A 19,646-nucleotide genomic window follows, 5' to 3' on the forward strand; every position below is an offset into this window, starting at 1 on the left:
TGCGGTAGTGATAGAGGTGAACTAGATTGCAGCAAGTTGATTGAGTAATATATGGTGGTGGTGGACTGGATTGCAGCAAGTACGTGGTACTAGACGCTCGGCATGGGACTCATATTTGATGCTCATCTATTAAATCCCCCAGTCTGTTCCTACTCTCCTTGTATTGCCACAGAGAACATAGAGACAAGATTTCTTTTGATCATTAAAGAGATGAGTTTGCCCCTGAAATATGACGGAAAACATATATACTAATGGAAAAGATAACAGAAAGTAATTATATTGGGTTGAGTTTGTAACCTCATGTACCATTATGATTTTTGAGAAAATATAGTAACCTTAATTCTCAGTGAGCAATACTTGGTGTACCCTTCTTAAAATTTAATACATCTTGTTTCATTTAAAACTTATATCTCTAAGAATTAATCAACCTTTTTTAACTTAATTAATATGCATAGATGCAAAGCAAGTTTCTCTATTTTGCTATGAAATGAAATGTATTAATCAACCCGTTTTCAATTTTTTTATGAATTTATATGTGGTAATTTAACTTGTAGGCAATTCTTGGAGACAAACCTAATTTTGGAGGTCACCAATTTTTTGTGTGCCAAAACTCACAAAATCAGAGGGAAATGAAGGGACGAAACTACCCTTAAAAATTGGTGAGAAATGAAAACACAACGGTGTTAATTGACGGAATGAACTAAAATTGGGTTAAGGTAGAGACTTAGGGCCCGTTTGTTACGGGGGATTAGCTGGGATTGGACTCCATAGTCTAAAAAGTTAGTCTGAACCCCATGTTTGGGAAAACACGGGATTAGGTTAAATGAGACTAGCTAGTCCCCGTTTTTCTAATTCCCGGGACTATGGAGAGGTGCCGATTTTGGGGGGACTGCAGAAGCCCTTGCCTCCTCTTGCTTCCTTTTGAGACTTCGACTTTCGTCATTGAGTCGACTGCAGCTTCGCCGACCCACGAACCCAGCGACCTCGCGCCTCCGTCCAAACCACCTCGGCGACGACAACACACACTCTCAACCTTCGGGTTCTCTGATCGGCAATTGTAGAATGAGGAATCACAGTGATGAGTGTTGGGCCTCTAAACAAGTTCTGCATTTTTGGCTATCAATTCAACAACTTCCGGTACGAATATCGATCTCCTCCTCGAGTTCTACAAATCCATGTAATTAATTTTCAATTTAGTTGAGTTTTATGTACTGATTCATTATTGTGTTTTCTGGTTTCTTCATGTTCTTCATTGTTCTTCGTCGTTCTCCAAGATTGGAGGTTGTTCCGACAATTCTGGTCTTCTAGAGAGCTTTGTGTAGAACTTGTTGCAGTATTAGAAGGTTTATTGGGTTGAGTTCATCACCGGTCTTCGATTTGGTCGATCCTTATCTACTGTGTTCGTGAAGAAGCTCCTGCCATTTGGTTAACTAAAGCTCCAACCAATCAACCACTTCAACCACTCTAGTGTTTATTAATGATTTGTGAAAAAGACTGGTTTGTTCTAGTGTTTTCTAGGGATTAGCAGCAACACAAAGAAAACAAGAAAGAAGAACTGAAAATGGGCTTCTGGTGATGAATATATTTGGCAGGAAAATGAGGCAAAGAAAGAAGCTTTCATGAAGTACTTAGAATCCAGTGGAGTCCTTGATGCACTGACCAAAGGTCTGTTGCTCTCTCATGTCTTTTTATCAATGTGAACCTTAATCAAGTCCTTTTCGTTTATCTGTTTTGTGTGGAAAGATTGGATTTTTGTAATTAGTCAATATGCATTCTCATTCAATCTGTCTAATTTCCTGTAAAACAGGCTGAACTTTCAGATTTGCAGATGAAGTATAACCAACTTTTCGCAGCTTACCAAGAGACAAGTGCATAGGTACTTTTTTTCTTCTTGTACTTTGAATTTGGTATAGGCAGTGGTCAATGGCCAAGAGTGTTGTGGATGGAACTGTGAAGTCTTATAAGATTAATACTATAACTAAGTATCAATAGCAATGAAAAAAGAAAATTTGTTAGATTTCATATGTAAGGCAACTAATGATATGATTGGGTTTTGTATGCATATTACACTTGCACACTTAAATAGGAGAAAGGCAAGAGTTCACACATATATTGATATGTCCTAACGTATTATCCATAGATCTAACTTCTACGATGCACTAACTCACAATTTGTGTTATCTTAATAATTAAATCTAGATCGAGTAACGAAGTATCTTGTAGATATAAATCTGAGTTGGAAACACCAGAGAATGGACGGTAATCCATTAACATTGGCCACAGAGGAAGAGCATGAGCTCTAGTGCATAAATCCTTCTCGATTTGCTTTGTAAGCTGTCTATAGTCTATATTGTTACAAAAATGTTAGATACTTATGTGTTTTGATGTGTGCTAAAGACATATCTACACAGCTTATAAGATACCTATGAAGATGTTGTTTGTCTATAAGGGTTTTTTAGGATGATTCTCACTGTGGTAGTGTATTTGAGATAAGTGGAATAAGTTATCCGCTGGGTTAATATGAGTGTGTTTGTAAGCTTAAAAGTTTGCCTCCTGGCTGTTCTCCGGTGACTTAATAGGCTGCATCTGATATTGATTTTTATTTGAATTGTATGTGCCCAAAACTTCCCTTTGGTTATATATAAATGAGCTCAGAATATGCGTTGTATTGCAGTTGGAGGGCCTTAAGAACTCACAATCGCATACGACTCATCATGAGGCACTAGGTTCTACCAAGGAAACCGTTTCTGATGAGGCTCAAAAGGAAAAGTCCTAGAAGTTTGATAGATGATCTGGCATAATGTCAAACAAAGTGAGACCTTTATTTCTGGTAAATATATCGCATTGTCCCTGGCAGTAGTATTCATTTAACGCCAGGAATTCCTTAATGTTTGTACTCTCTCATGTGGTTGTTGTATTATTTGGTGAGAAGAGTTGGTAGTTTTGTTAACTAATGTGAGAAGGTTGTTCCAATTGTAAGCCAATTGTTACAGGAAATATGCAAATCAAGAAGATTGCTTATATGAACATGTGTTATAATGAAATATTTTGTTATTATTGAATAACTTGTTATAATCCAAAAATTATTTCAGTAACAAAAGTTATTTAGTCTGGTGGTTCATCAAACATGAGAATGGATTATTTTGCTAGTTCTGTTCGTTAGTTCGAGATTGCACCAAACATGGGTCATGAATTACTGTACCCTAATCCGAGTCAGCACAGTCCGGGAGTAAGTAAATACTTAGTCCGAAATTAGATAATTCGGGGTAACAAACGTGTCCTTAAGGTACTAATGTGATAATTTTCAAAATTGAGGTACGAAAGTTTAGAATGATAAATAGTTGGGAGATTATTTAGCTAATTTTCCCACAGAATTAACATGAATCAAAACTCAAAAGAGCTAGAGCTGTAGAGAAACGAGTGGCCATCAACTCTACTCAGTAGCTATGCTACCTACGACGATCGAATTGTTGCTGGTCATGAGCCTCCAGTCCTCAATTTCTTGGACCGAGATCCTCTCCTAATAGAAATCTTCCTAATATTGCCTAATAAGTGTATCCAAGCCGTTCGTTCTATATCAATGGCACATATCACTTCTCTTTCTCTTATTTGTTTTCCCTTTATTATCTCTCTCTCTCTCTCTCTCTCTCTCTCTCTCTCTCTCTCCTCTCATCCTCAAATCTCCTCTGGTATAATCAACATTCAGTCCCCAACTCTCTCTCCTCTCTCCCCAACTCTTCCGTCCTCGAGTATCCGACGCCTATACACCGCCAGGGAGGACCCAACTATTCAGACTCTCTCTTCTCTATTCAGACTCTCTCCCTCTCTCTCTCTCTCTCTCTCTATCTCTCTCTCTCTCTCTCTCTCTCGCTCTATCATATCCCAAATTCCCGTCGAGGACTATTCAGAGAAAACACAACATTGGGATGTAGAGCTCTCACTCTGACGTTCTCTGCGGCGACCCAAAACATTGCTTTGTTTCAGGACTTGATTACAACAATCAAAACCACTTGAAAGTTTTTCAGAGTGATGGATCCTCATTAACAACCAAATTTTGCCTCTATTTATGCCTTTTATTCTATCTATTTGTGTTATTTTGTCGTTGAAGAAGAAAAGAAGCGTAAGAAGTCTGGAATTTGGCACCAAGACAATCAAGTTAAAACTTAAAAGAAAAAAGTAATCCAGAAACTCAGAACAAAGAGGGACGGAGGGACTCGGGATGGAGCTGTGGAAGTGTTCGGGAATGGAGATGAGATGAGAGAGAGTGGTTCTATCAATGTTTAGTTGAGGGAGAAAAAACAAGAACGGTCTCTTAGCCATTGATATAGAACGAATGGTTGAGATTCACTTATTAGGCAACATTAGGAAGATTTCCATTAGGAGAGGATCTCGGTCCCAACTTCTTCGCCTCATTCCTTGATCAACAACATCCACATGCAACAATCCCGCGCGTACTACCAGATTTGTGGCAACCACTGCCGCAATAAGTCATATATATATATATATATATATATCTTATCATTTGGTAGTGTGAGCGCCTGAATTATTTTTCAACTTTCTAACAAATAGATTACGTCAACCGATATTTTTTTCGAAACGTCGAGTAACTAGTTTAATATATTTATATTAAACTACACGTCGACACGAACGCGGTGTATTCGCGTAAATTTTTCTAATGCTCGGTTTATAGCTTACGAGTTTTAGAAGTTTTCGTACTTTAATAATGTTTTAAGTTAATTTTAAAAGAAGTCATATTTTCTATTTTTTTATTTAAGACTGATTTTAAATCGATTAATCTTGGCCCGTTATTTCTTAGGGCCAAGCCCATTTTCTTTTCTCTCTTTTTTTCTCTCTGGGTTTGTCGTTTTCTCTCTCCCTCTGCGAACCCAGAAAACCGGCCACCTTCCTCAGGCAGTGCCGCCGCCGTCCGGCCATCTCTAGCCGGCGCGCCACCACTAAATTGTTCCTCTCACATTTCTCTACAAAACTCCTATCTTGCATGTGGGATTCGAGCATGTTCTCTACCGGATCGAAATAGGGGCAGGCCATCGGCATCGGAGCTTCCCGACTGGATTCTATGCTCCGACGCGGCTTCTCTCCCCATTTTCTGGTAATCTCTAGGCCTCCATTTCATTTCTAAACTTTATTCTCCTCCGATTTGCCGAACCCAAGTTTTAATTCAAACCCCTTTTCCTTGTTTTGCTCCTCCCTTGAGCTTCCGACACTAGCGACCTCGATTTCACGAACCTAGGAGCCTTGGTGGTCTTGGACTGAGCCCAGGAGAGAATCATATTGCTTTGGCTATATGTCCAGTCACTAACAACATTCTTATGAGAATCATCTTCACAATAGTATGAAGGAGGTTAAGAAGTTTTATCCCTCCGAAACCTTGAAGAAGGTATAGGACAAAATTATGTTATTGATACCATCCATTCGTGGATCTGTTTCAAACTCGGGGTCGATATAAAAGAACACAGGCATATCAATCTGCTCCCCAGGAACAAGGCGCAGCTCCTCGAAGCAAAAGCACTGTATTTTATTGAAGTAAACTGCGGCTTTCATGGGTGTAACATTGTATGTAGAGACGCCAACTATTGGAGTTGAACTTAGATTTTCAGCGGCGGACGACGTCAGTGAGCTGCAACAGCTCGGGATTGCAGGGGAGGAGCACCCTGACGGCTGATCCCTCCATTGTTCTTCGTGGAGGTATAAATCGATCTATATTCCCTCTGTATTTGGTATTTCTGTGATCGTTAGGTTTCTAGATTGTTGTTTGGTGAATTAGGGAGAGTTTGGATACTGATTTATGCCGGATTTCAGATCGGAGAAAATGGGGTGAATTCCCCTGGTTCTTACTATTGCAGATTAATCCTTTTACCATTTGCAGACTATTGAAATTACGTTTCTACCCCTTATGATTACTACATTGGAAGTTTACTATTCTGCTATTTACTTTTACAGAGCTAATTTACTGTTTTATCATTTACCTTTGGTTTTAGAAAATTACCTTTATGAATTTATAAATTGAATTGTGGTTTTAGTTTTTAAAACCTAATGTAGAACCGACGATGCACTTAACTTAAAATTATCGAAAGTAAATAAGTAAATCACCATTATGTTATTGAGTAATTTTAGCCCCCAAAAGCACTTATGGGGCTGTATTGTATATGGATTTTGTGGGAGTTTTAAAGAAATCTATGGAATTCAAAAGTCTAGGTGTATTCAATACAGATTTTTAATTATCCATACAAGTCTAGGTGTATTCATTTAGGATTTTAAAAAGTCATTATAAATACATGAAAATCTGAGGTTATTCAATCAAGATTTTTTAAAATGAATAGAAGTTTGTGGATATTCAAAATATCAATCATACATATGGAATTATGAACTCATGCAATCTCATAGACTTTGTAGTGTTAATTATACACACCACGATCCAAAAATTGTCTAGCCTCTAGAGTCTAGACAAAAGATTATCATAGACTTTTCCACGGACTTTCTCATTGTATTTTGTTTTCTCCACCATTTTTCTTTATTTTCTTTTTGTCTTTTCTTTACCAATTATTTTTCTTACAATCCAACATGTTTACAACATATGATCTCATGATTGTTTTCTTCTTCTTTATGTTATGTTCTTACATTGTATCTTTATATTTATTAAAATCTCATTCTCATATGTGGACACATGTCCAATGCTAACAATAAAAACAATGACATTGAAAAAAAGTACATAAGAAGAAATGAGAATAATAATCATATCAATGTTTTCATGAACACCGACTTTTTTAGCTTAAAAGTTTCGGAAAAATTTATTTACTTTCATTTCTTTAGTACCTATTGGTCGATATATTAAATTTAAAAGGCATAATTTATTTTCTTATAAATAATCGAGATTTTTTAATGTCTTTGTAATATATATAAGTTATACAACCAATAAATTTGCTTAGAACAAAAAATTGTTCCATAAAAAAATTTTCTTAGCATACATTAAATCCTCGTCCAATAATATCCACGAGGCGTCAGATAACTCATAAGGCCAACCCTAAATGTTGAAGGCACGGCCGGGAGTGAAACAAATTATCACGGAACCATGGGCTTGTAGTTAAGAGACATGGTATGCACATACATTATGAATATTGAAAAATCTATAAAAGTCGATCAATATGAATTATGTGGATTTCATGAATCAATAAAAGTCTGTAGAAATCAGTCAAAAGTATGTGGTTGAAATCAGTGATTTTAACAATTCTATGAAAATATGTGTACTTTTTAAATAGTCTGTGAACTTTTCAAAAGTCTGTCAATTAAATAAGTCAACACAAATTCATATACAATACACCCCCCTTAGTATTATTCGGTAACCTAAATCGATGATTATTTAGTTGTCAAGTCTTGGCCCACTTTGGTCAACTTGTTGGACTTGGTCAATTTGTGGTCAACCCTTGGCATTTCTTAATCAAACTAGCGAATGATCATTTGACGAAGATAATTATTACACTTTTTTCTGACTTTCCTATCATTTGGTTGTTGACACCTTTTCGTGACAGGGTTGAGGATTATGCCTACGCCCGGAGCGATGATCGAGATAAGAGCACGTGGACTATATCTTCGATATACTAGGTGAGGGGTGAGCCGTTATCTTTCCGGGTTAATGATGTTTTTAATTATCGAAGGCTCAATTTTACTTCATTTGTTCCTTATCATCATATTATCGTTATTTATGTACTTCTCTAATTGATGCCTCGAGCAATTCATTCCAGTTAGATAGTAAATCTATCTAGATACTTTATAAACAATAATTTCAGTTTTCGTCTTGAGCCTTCACTCGAGACTGGATAATATAGATATTGAGTTAATATTTATTTATGAGTTTTCTGGTACCTAGATAGAAAACCATGTCACCCGTTACTTAGAAATGGGATACTATATTTATCTTGGTCCATTTCCGGAGTTTGTCCCCTTGCGGTTCATCTACAGTAGGCTTTGGAGTTTGTCCACCTGTAACAGGCAGGGCCGGTCCTGAGGGATTTGAGACCCAGTGCGAAGAAAAAAAATAGGCCCTTACACAAAAAAATAAAAAAAAAATCGGGATTTGGAACAGAGATTGTGAATTGAAGGCTGTAGAAAAAAAAAGGAGAAGAAGACTGATTGGCAAGGGTCAGTTGGAGAACACGATTGTGTGGTGTGTGGTTTTACTTCATTAATTATATTAAATTTATTATCAATAAACAAACAAACAGAAAAAAAAATTGGAATTTTGGGCCCTAGACCCAGTGCGGTAGCACCGGCTGCCCTCCCTCAAGGCCGGCCCTGGTAACAGGCCTCGGAGTTTGTCCCATGTAGTAGGCTTCAGATTTTTCCACCTGCAGTAGGCCTTAGAGATTGTCCCCCCCGCAGTTTATCTTCAGCAGGCCTCGGAGATTGTCCACCTGTGTTTCATCTTCAAGATGAACCATGTACTTCAAAGTTTTATGTATAGTTTCTCCCTGTGAAGAGTCTCCATGACTTGCCTTAGGTGGACCAAGTGCTCCTCCTCAGTTTGACTATATATTAATATATTATCAAATCACTACTACACATATAGCCTTCTATGGCATTTTAGGGATGACGTTTTTCAAATAACGTCAATGAAACTACCATTTAACGACATTTTTATAAAAAAACGCCACTGATGATTGTAGTCTAAATACATAAGAAAAAATGACGGCGTTTTCAAAACGCCATGAAATGATGAAGACGTTTTCAAACGCCATAGTAGTTCGATATGGCTATTTTCATGGCGTTTTTAAGCGCCATAAATTCCATGGCATTCAAAAACGTCATTGAAAGATCTCATACTTTCTACAAAATTAAGCGCGCGGTGAAGCGGGTCTTTTTCTCTTTGGCGCTAAGTACCCAAAGCGCGCGGTGAGGGAATTTATTTTTCATTTTGGCTCCAAATGAAAGTCCCCAAATGACATTTTTTCCTCAAAACTCAGAAAACCTTCTTTCCCCAAAACCCTCGCAACCCGGAATAGACTTTCCCCAAAACCCTCGCAACCCGGAATAGACTTGGGGTTTTTTTCTGGGTAATCCCACTTGGGGCTTCATCTCTCTGACGTGCTCTTTATCAGTACTCATCTCTCAGATTTCTGGGCTCTTGTCAATCTTAGTTTACTCAGGTAAAACACTCTAAATTCAATCTTGGTTTGTAAATTTGTAAATACGTTTGTCTGAATAGATGAAGTCAATCGCTCTTTTCTAGTGAAGATGACTCAATTGAAAGGAATCGTTAGTGTTGCTTTTTATTAGATTAATCCACAAAAGTAGTGGGTTTGGTGAATTAATTAGGTACTAGCATGAACACCTATTGATTAGGAAGTTAATTATGGATTAGAAAACACACGTTTTGCAATTGAGGAGGAAACATATAGTTGACAGGTGAAAGGAGATGGACCTAATGTCTTTTGATTATGATCTAAAAGACACGTAAAAAAATGGAACTTTTTGATAATTAAAGGGGACGGTTTTAGCACTTTACTTGTTGGTTAATGGTTATTGTCATTTTCAGAGTTTAATTTCTAATTGTTTCAAATGCGATTATTCAGGTTTGTGATGGGCTCTGTGAGGATTTGATTTGGCTGAAGTCACTATAAATTGCTTTCAATATCCAGGTTAGCATTATTAATCAATTGCTTTCAATATGTCTTAGTTTGTTTGTTGATAATTAATTAAGATCTGCTGGAGTAGTGATGTTTGAAGTTTTGAGGGAATATGGGGCTTTCAATATGTATTATGCTTGTTTGTTGAATAAGTTCATTGAAGTTCTGTGGGACTATGGGGCTTCTAAGAGTTCTCATGACGTCTACCATGTCTTACCAATTGTGATTTGAATGATTTTCTTTCTTGGAGACTAATCTTAATCAAAGAGTGATAGATAAATTGATTGGGTTTTGGTTTGTATGATTGTCTATTAAGTTTATGAGCTTCTTTTTTAATAAATTCAACTTGTGATGGAGTCAAAGGTTGCCTCTAAGACTAGACATTGATTTCATTCTTGTAATCATTGTTCATTTAATTACTTGAATGTGTTTGTAAAACAAGAGATACATATTCAGGAATGTCCTTGGTACATATGGTATCATTCCAAGGTCCAAACATAACTGAATAAACATAACACGATTAATTAGTATACATAACTATAACTTAATAAAGTACTTGTTGGTATGTGTAGGGGTAGCCACTATGGTTGCTGTTGTTGATAGTCTGTTGGAGTTGATGTTGATTTTGTGGATTGTTTAAATTGACATTTTGTTTGCATATATGTTAGAATTAATTGTCAAATGTTTCATAGTTGAATTTTTATATTCTTTTAGGTAGGGAAAATTTATTCTCTGCCACCATGGATAAAAGCTGGATAGCTTTGGATCCAAGTAGTGATGAGTACCGAGAAGGAGTAAGACAATTTGTTTTAACTTCCAAGCGGTATGCTAGAAATCCAGAAATGGTTATATGTCCTTGTGCTATTCTCTGCCACCATGGATAAAAGCTAAAGACATGTTTACAAGTGATGGCAACAGGGGAAAAAGAACGCAAGTTAGTGGAATGGAATGCAAGGGGGCAGCCAATTGGGGATGTCTCCATCAAATTCTCAAGCACTATGGGGGTGATTGTACGAGAACAAGTACCAATTACCCTTCAAACTTGGCATGCAGTTATAGATCTAACTAGGGACAATCTCTGGAAACTTTTAATGGTAATATATATTTTTTTTCCGATTACTTGATAATAGGTTTTGTTTTCATCATTGCCTCAATGTTGTATTATGTTTATATTTGCATTATATTCTTGTTTTCATCTTGCAGCAAAAGTACATAGTTGATATTTGTTACAAGCCATTCATCTTGCAACAAATGGGAAAGTTATGGAGATCTTGGAAATCTGACCTCTCTGTTGACATTAGAGAAATTGAAGAGTCCAAGTCCACTAAGGCAGAGAGAATAAATCTTCTTGCCAAACTTAGACCTAAAGATGTGTCGGTTGGGGAGTGGGACATTTTCGTGCAATCAAGGATGACAGATGAGTGGCAGGTAACTTCAGTAGTATGAAGCATTTATAAATTTTAAGTGAGAGCTTCATTGTAATCAATGTGCTATGGGGTATAGGAAAAATCAAAGAAAATGAGAGCTATAAGGGCAAAACAAACTATAACTCACACCATGAGCCGGGAAGGGTATGCGCGGTTAGAGGATAAACATGTAAGTTTCTCTTTGGTTTTCAACCTGTGCTTAAATATATATTGTGAAATTTAAATATGTACTGAATTAATTTGCTGCTGATTTTTCTATTTAGAACAAGAAACACCCTGAAAAGCCTTTGACAAAGCCAGCATTATGGATCAAAGGACATGAGCCTAAGAAGTGCAAAAATCTAGTTGTCGCTGCTAAAATTGTATGTAGTCCATACTTTCATTATTATCATAAATGAAACTATGATTAAATGTACTAATTTTCTCATCAATAATTGCATTTGTTGGTTTGCATACTGGTTTTTTGTAGGCTGAGGTGCAAAGCAAAATGGATGAGTCTCCACCAACTGAACAAGATCCAGACCAAGAGGAAATTTTGACGCAAGTCCTTGGTAAGGACTACCCCGGTCGTGTTAGAGGTCTTGGAGCAGGAGTTACAAAAACAAAGCTACGTGCTCAACGCCAAAGTGACTCTAACCTTGGATGTTTAAAGGCTGAATTGAACAAACAAGCTAAGCGAACAAGAAAATTGGAGAGTCTTATAGCTGCCAAACTAGGAATAAGCTTGGTAATGCTTTATCACAAACTCGTTAATCAAGGGAATTTGATTTATTAAATAGCATAATGAATAACTACATTTTTGTGTAGGATTTACTTGAATCTGATAATGATGACCTTGATGAAAGTGGGAAATATACATCTAAGGAACATGCACCAGTACTTTCCAAGGTATTTGTTCATGTATTTATTTGTCTTTGATCCTTTATGTTGTAATATCAAATGAGAATACTTATGCATTTTCAATTATAACTTAGAATCAAGTCCGTGCGACTGCAACTCCAGAGGATGTTGTTACCCCAAGGGTATGACCTCTTGTGTTTGCCTAAATCTGTTTTTATATCTATCTCACTTAAATATATGTTGTTTACTAAATTTATGTACTGGAAATTACTGGAAGTTGATTGTATTTAAATTTGTAGTCTGGACAAGGAAGCACTCATCTGCCATCACTTAATGACAAGTGTAAGTTGTTGAATTGGACTGGCAATGGTGAAGTTGTGGCGATAGCTTCTGTTTCAGCAACAGATCCAAAATCAAAGGTGCATGGCTTCACTCTAGGACCTGATTGTTATAGGGTTTTCATTGATGAAGTTCTTGTGGAAAGAGCAGAATTCTATAGGACTGAGCCTGAATTTTCTAACCTTGATGATGCCCTTGGAAGCACTATAGCTTGGCCAATTAAATACATTGTCTTTGATTATGAGTAATGAGGTATGGTACTTATATTGGTGTGATTGCTTTCTGTAAATTGAAAACTTTACTGGTTTAATTCCACAGAGTTGTGAAAAGGTTTGAGCTTTAATTTGGTTTTGGAGACTTTACAAATCTTTTAGTCACATTATCCCCTGCTATATTTCCTAGTGATCATATTATTTTCTATATTACAATTTGTGTATGCTGGCATGGAGACTTGCAAGGTTTGGATGCAGCATGTTGATCATTTCCCTTGCTGGAAATATGTTGATGTTGGTAGATTGACCTTTTTGTTTAAGAGTAGTATTAGCTACTGGGATTTTTGCTGTGTATTAGTTTTAAAGTTTTAATATATGACAAGTACTCTACTTGGTATGTTCTTATGCTAAAGATTGGTGATATGTACGGATATGGTTATGCTAAGCTTGATTATGAAGACAATGGTAGGTTCTACACTTTCTTGTGGAGTGAGTTAGTTATTATGGCAAGATCTTTTTACCCAAAATTTATGCCCAGATTTATTATATTTTTTTTAATTCCATATAAACGTAGATGACATTTGACAAGCGCCATTGTAAATATTTTTAACAACGTTGAGAAACGCCATGAAAAGTTCATGTACACATTCATCTAAGAGATTCATGGCGTTTGGAAAAAGCCATCGAAAAATGCCAATGGCGTTTACGAAGTGTCATCGATTTGAGTTCAATGCTATCGTGGTACATGTTGATGGCGTTTCGAAACGCCATTGAATAAAAAAGGATGGCGTTTGTCAAATGCCGTAAAAAAACAATTTCAATGGCGTTTTGCAAACGCCACAGAAATGTCAGATAATGGACGGCGTCGGTTATTACGGCGTCTGGTTATGGCGTTTAAAAACGCCGTAAAATCTGTTCTATGACATTTTTCAAACGTCGTTGATGTAATAACTTGTAGTAGTGAATAGACAATAACACAAGAATCCAAGAACCGTTTGAGTACCTCTGTCATAGATCAGATGAAGGTGGTAGGAGCATTAGAGAATCCAAATGGCATCACCAGCCACTAATAAAGCCCATTTGGTGTCTTAAAAGCTGTTTTCCATTCATCACCACTCCTAATTTGAATCTAATGATATCCACTCCTCAGGTCTATTTTAGAAAACACCTTCGAGCCCACCAGATTATCAAACATATCTTCAAGCCAAGGAATTGGGAACTTGTATTTTATAATAATCTTGTTGATAACACGACTATCCACACACATCCTCCAAGATCCATCTTTTTTTGGTGTTAATAATGCTGGAACACTACAAGGGCTCTTGCTTTCTTGCACAAATCCTTTTACAATTAGGTCTTCCACATGCCTTTCTATTTCTGCTTGCTATGTGAGCGGCATTCTATATGCAGGCAGATTTGGTAAGATTCCTCCTGGTACAAGATCAATGGCATGTTGGATGCTCCTCAGTGGTGGCAATCCTTGAGCCCCCCCCCCCCTGGCTAGTTAAGAAATTGTTGATTCTACTTGCATTCATGGTGCTGGGCAACTCTTTGTAGAATGAATAGGTGTTAGCTTTTGTATAATGGACTATGTCTCTGTCATACAACCATGGTCTTCCAAGTAATATATGGCAAACATCTATAAGAGCAACATCACACCAAGTTTCTTCATGAGTAGCTTTCACATAGTGAATTTAACTAAACAACGCAAAGTGATTGGTACTTCACCACCTCTTTGAAACCACAAAAACTTGTAAGGGCTAGGATGTTTCTCCACCGGCTGCTTTAGCTTTTCTACCACCTCTTTTAAGATAATATTCTCACTACTACCCCCATCAAGAATCAAGTTGCAGGCCTTTCCACAAAGAACACGTGTGCGAAATAAGTTATGCCGCCTCAAATCTTCTTCTTCCACCCTTGGTGTTGTCATCACTTGCCTTAGAACCAAAGACTCCTTCTACAAGAAAAAGATCAATGTTTTCCTCTTCACCATCGTACTCATCATAAACTGGTTCAAGACAATTTGAACCTCCACCCCCAAATTCTGCGAAGTTCACCCTTCTTTATGGGCATGCATAAGAAGTATGACCCCTTTCTCCACAAGCAAAACAACGACTTTGAGCATAATTTCCAACTTTTGAAGTTCCTGCACCAGTATTCTAAAATCTAAGTCTTGCCACTTCTTTTCCCTTTTCATTCTTATCAAAACCAACGACATTCTTACCACATGGCTGAGTAGTAGCCACTTGATCTTTGCTAAATCCACGAATTGTAGCAGAATTCCTTGGTCAAGCGCCATCAAAACACCCAATAGTGGATCTTCTTGCTCCACGACATTGTAGCCTCTTTTCTGCCATCAAGGCATATTTCCGAGCATCTTCTAAGTTGTACAGCTGCAAACCCACATCTCATCTGTAATGGACGAATACAATCCACTTTGAAAACAAGATGTCAATTGCTCATTGGTCTCATTTAATCCAACCTGAATTCAGAGATTATCAAACATTGAAGAAAACTCTTCAACGAATGAATTCAACTTCTTTAAAGAATGAAACTTTTCTACAACTCCATTGCATAATCGGCTGACAAAAATTGCTTTCGCAGCTTTGATTTCAATTGTGCCCATGTGTTAACTTTCTGCTTTCGTTGCCTGATGCGCTGCTCTTCAACTCTCTTCCACCATTGAAGTGCGGTACTCTTTAATTTAAGCTTCAACAACAACACTTTTCTATCTTCTGCCACAGACTTTCACTCAAAATAATTCTCCAAACTGACCTTCCAATCCAAATAGTCTTCTGTATGCATGTGGTTCGTAAAATCATTAACTTCAATATTAGTTCCTCCACCACTCACATCTAGTTCATGAACAACCACTCTTCCAAATTGTTGCTACATGTATGCCTTCCATCATTTGTCAACAAACTATTCATCCTCGGAATAACTTTCCAGTTCATTCCAAAGGGGTTAGGATCACCGTTTGGATTCTCCATATCAGCTCCCCTACATTCCTGACCTTGAAGAGCTTCCACAGCTCTTGTCAGATTCTCAATCATATGGCGCATCTTAGCCATTTCTGTTTGTAAATCCCTTGAGGCTCCTCTTCCACCTCCCATGACCCACCATTTTGCAGGCCTAGAGCACTGCTTTGATACCAGCTAATGCAAAAGACATAAGCTGATAGGTTATGCCCTATTGGCTAGACTAGGACAGGAACACTAGGAAGCAAATTAAGAATCAGCAAGAAACAATCAAAAATTTAAGATGTAGGCTGCAAAACTAGGATAGGAACGATCTATTTGGTTTCTAGGCTAAGTATCCTAAAGAAACTCTATTTTCTATATGAAATAATCAAAAGCAAGCTCCTTACAAAGACTCTGAAAACAGCCTAATATACTAGTTAAGAAATGTAACTGTAATCCTAATGAAAACATAAATAAATGATAATAAAGACCTAAAATTGCATGAAAACATAAAGTCCCAATACATCGATGAAAGATAATAACTCCTAATTTATTTTAGCAGTTTTATTCCTTTGGATGCTCCTGCATCATAAAGAAACCAACAATTGAAAATGATAGGAGAACAAAAATACCTCAAGCTATCTTGACAGAGTTTCTACTAGTCCACTGTAGACGTAGACCAAAGCTTGAATTTTTTTGATTCTCCCTTATGCCTATACAATCTAAAAAAAATTCAAAATGGATTTTATCATTTGGAATAATCTGGACTATGCATCAATAGGCTCATCATGGCAAGCTAATTTATAAAAAGATAAACATAAAAATCCAAGGTTCTAATACATGTTGAAAATTAAAAAAAAAATACCAATTTTAAACTGAGAATCACCTTTTAGTTCAGCAACACTTTTTAATACAGAAATCAACCCCAAATGATTGAAATGTAGCCTAGGAAAATGATCATTTCGATTACTCAACATCAATATTAACCATATAAGCATCGTTAGTAGTATAAAGTAAGAGGGTATCGTTACAAACCGATGATCCAACCAGGGACTGAATCACAATCAAATAACAACGAATTCACAAAGAGTTTAAACGGTATAAGTTTCAAATACTAAGTATAAAACCAAAAAAATAAACCTAAGCTAATATATACATGTAATCAACCAACCAACACACAATACATCACCAAAAAAAGTTACACAAAGCCAACGAAAATCAACTTTCATTCTCCCTAAGGTTCATGCCGAAACAAGTCAAGAACAACTAAGGTTAGATCATGCGATCTAGGCTCCTACTAGGCATCCTATATGCATAGACACTTAGCACATTCAACTACTGCTACTCGCCACTCATTGAAATCTAACATATTCTACTATGTAATTCCAAAGCCACGAATATTGAATCTATTAAACATGTCACCTACTTAACCAAACAATCATGCAATTTTGAATCTACATAGAAAAGATAAACATGTTCATAACACAAGTCTTTAATCCAACAACCTAAATATCATGCTACTAACACTTAGATATCGAAATCATTCAATAACAAGATCGGCAGAAACCAAAAGATCATAAAACAAAAATAGAAATTCGTCATCTTCATATAACTCGAAATCAATAAAAAATTTCATAGACAAAGTCTAAATAAATTAACAAAACCAAATACATAATCATCCAAGAACATAAACTAAAACACGAAATCAAAACTAGAAGGATCGTGGTTACACTTTATGATTTCCTACTCGGTGTCACAAAGGAGAAACAAGTCTTCTAGGGAATGGATGACCACGTAGGGATATGGTGATGAAAGTATGGGGAAATCGGTTTTAGGTTTTCTGAATTTGTGAGTATGGAATTCGGCAAAGCTTTGGCTAGTATATGGCGCAAGGTTGATGATGATTCTGATATAGATTCGTGCCTCTATATATAGGAGAATCAAGGCTCAAACTTTCCCCACAGCTCTTAGATCAAAAGCAAATTAATGGCTGAAATAATTCTGTCGAGCCCACTGGACCTCTAAGTAAAGATTCGGTCATAACTTCTTGTAAACATAAAATATTGATGTGATTCCAAGTCCTACGGAAACTATACTTATAGGGTTTTCCATCCATATATGGCATGTCTTCTAATTTGTTCTGAGCTATACAGAGGAGCCCGTCGAGGCTAGAATACGAATCCTGACTGATTTTTTATTCTTGCATGGATTGGGCTTTTAAATGCATATCTTCTCCTCCTTGATAATTCTGATTTATATGCACGAAAATATCTTTATATATACCTTTGGAATCCATCTCTAACTTGGTTTTGAAATCCAACTCCGAATAGGAAATCCATTAGGTCGCACGGCCTCTCCTTGTCCTACTAGGAATCTGATTTTCAGTTTCTCATCTTTCCTTGCACAACTAGGATTGTTTTCCTAATAAGAAAAGTGAGTTAGAAATAAAAGAAATAGGAAATGATGAATCCTACTCAAATAAGGAATCATATCTCAACAAGAATTCTCAACATTTAGCACATTTTCATCATTAATTCACTCATATTCGATATAAGCACTTCCTAAACACACTAATCACAAATAAGAATCTAAAATAATGAAATAAGATATAACAAATAGTAAGAATAGAGTACAATCACATTTAAAACGTTACACTTTATGCTCCTATCAGAAAAAAAACAATCATCAATTTGTTATTGTGAATGATCCTTAAAACCAAAAACAAAAAGGCAAAAGAAAGTAATTTAAAACTCATGATGATTATTGAGCAATACCTGAGCAACAAAAGCATTTTGAAAGCTTTGAATTCACATTACAACTCTCAGTTAGGCATTGTATCAAACAGTTGGTGTGCACCCACCCATAGTATGCAAAAATGAACTTGTTGTAATCTTAGTACTATGAATACATAGAGTTAAAACATACAGTAAAAAAAGGGAATAATTTTCAAATATAAATCCATAGTCAATAAACTTAGCATAAGCAAACATACGTGGAGATAGCTGATTAAATCTCAAACCCAGAATCACATCCTTTCGTGGCTTCAATCTATCTCTCTCTCCCTTGATTGCCTACGAAGCCCATTGATAGTGTATTGGTTCTCCCTTTCTCTCAATTTCTTATCTGTTGTGGGAATTGAAAAAATAGGGAAGCGGGCGGGACAGATACAGAAACATACACATAGAAGCAACCGTGGAAAGAGAGAGGCAAGTGAAGAGGCAACCCCAAAGCAACCGTAGCAGATATTAGTTTTGGGTGAAGAGGCAAGTTTGAGGAGAGCATAAAAAGAGAATTGGAGAATGAGGAGAGCAGCGTCTGTTTATCAGATACTAGCCTCGTTCTCGTGCGACGTGTTATTTGTGAATTGTATTCTTTTTCTCTTTTTTTTTTGTATTCTTGCATCACACAAGTTATTTGTTAATAAAAGATAAATGTCAAAGTCATTTGTAATCTTTTTTCTTAAAGTATATGAGAGTATTTGTGGATTGCTGAATTTATAAGAGATTAATATTTTCTTTACCTTTTACAATTTTAACCCTTCTTGATATCTTTTATTTTGACAAATCACATCTTTACATGGTCAACATAGGGAGATCAATTTTTTAATGAAATTATTGACACCAAAGCCAAGCTTTTAATTATACTAGTGGAGATGGAGATGTATTCGCCAAACAACGTGGTGGCTCTGAAGGCTAAACATCTGGCCATTTTAAACCCTCAATGGCAATAAGGTAAATAATAGGGCAAAACAGGGGCCCTTCCACCAGGTCGCTGCGAACAGTGTAACACCACCCACCGACCTTCAGCGTGTTGAGTATATAGGTAAATGACTCCGCGTATTCGTAGAATCCTCAAACAAAAAAACAGAACTTATTCGTATAAAGTTACAAAATAGGGAAACTTATGGAGTTATATGAGCCTTTACTCTTCCAATAGGCACAAATGCTAAGATATGTCCCTAAATCAATGAAATTAGAGACATTTGTACACATGTTCCTAAAATAATTGTCCCCTTAGGCCTGTTTTCTAGTAGTGGAATGAATACAGGGTAAGGAGAGCGGTGCGTCCAATGATTTTATGGATTTTGGTGGTGGCTTGAGATCGTGTGTAGGAGCAGAAATTGGCAGGTTGTTGTTGGCTATACTTGTCCATAACTTAGTTACTGAGTACAGGTATGTGTTTCTTCCAAATAAACTCACAGAGAACGATGGGAGGTAGAGACTATTTA

This window comes from Argentina anserina, chromosome 5, assembly GCF_933775445.1.
Source record: "Argentina anserina chromosome 5, drPotAnse1.1, whole genome shotgun sequence".
Classification (NCBI taxonomy): Eukaryota; Viridiplantae; Streptophyta; class Magnoliopsida; order Rosales; family Rosaceae; genus Argentina; species Argentina anserina.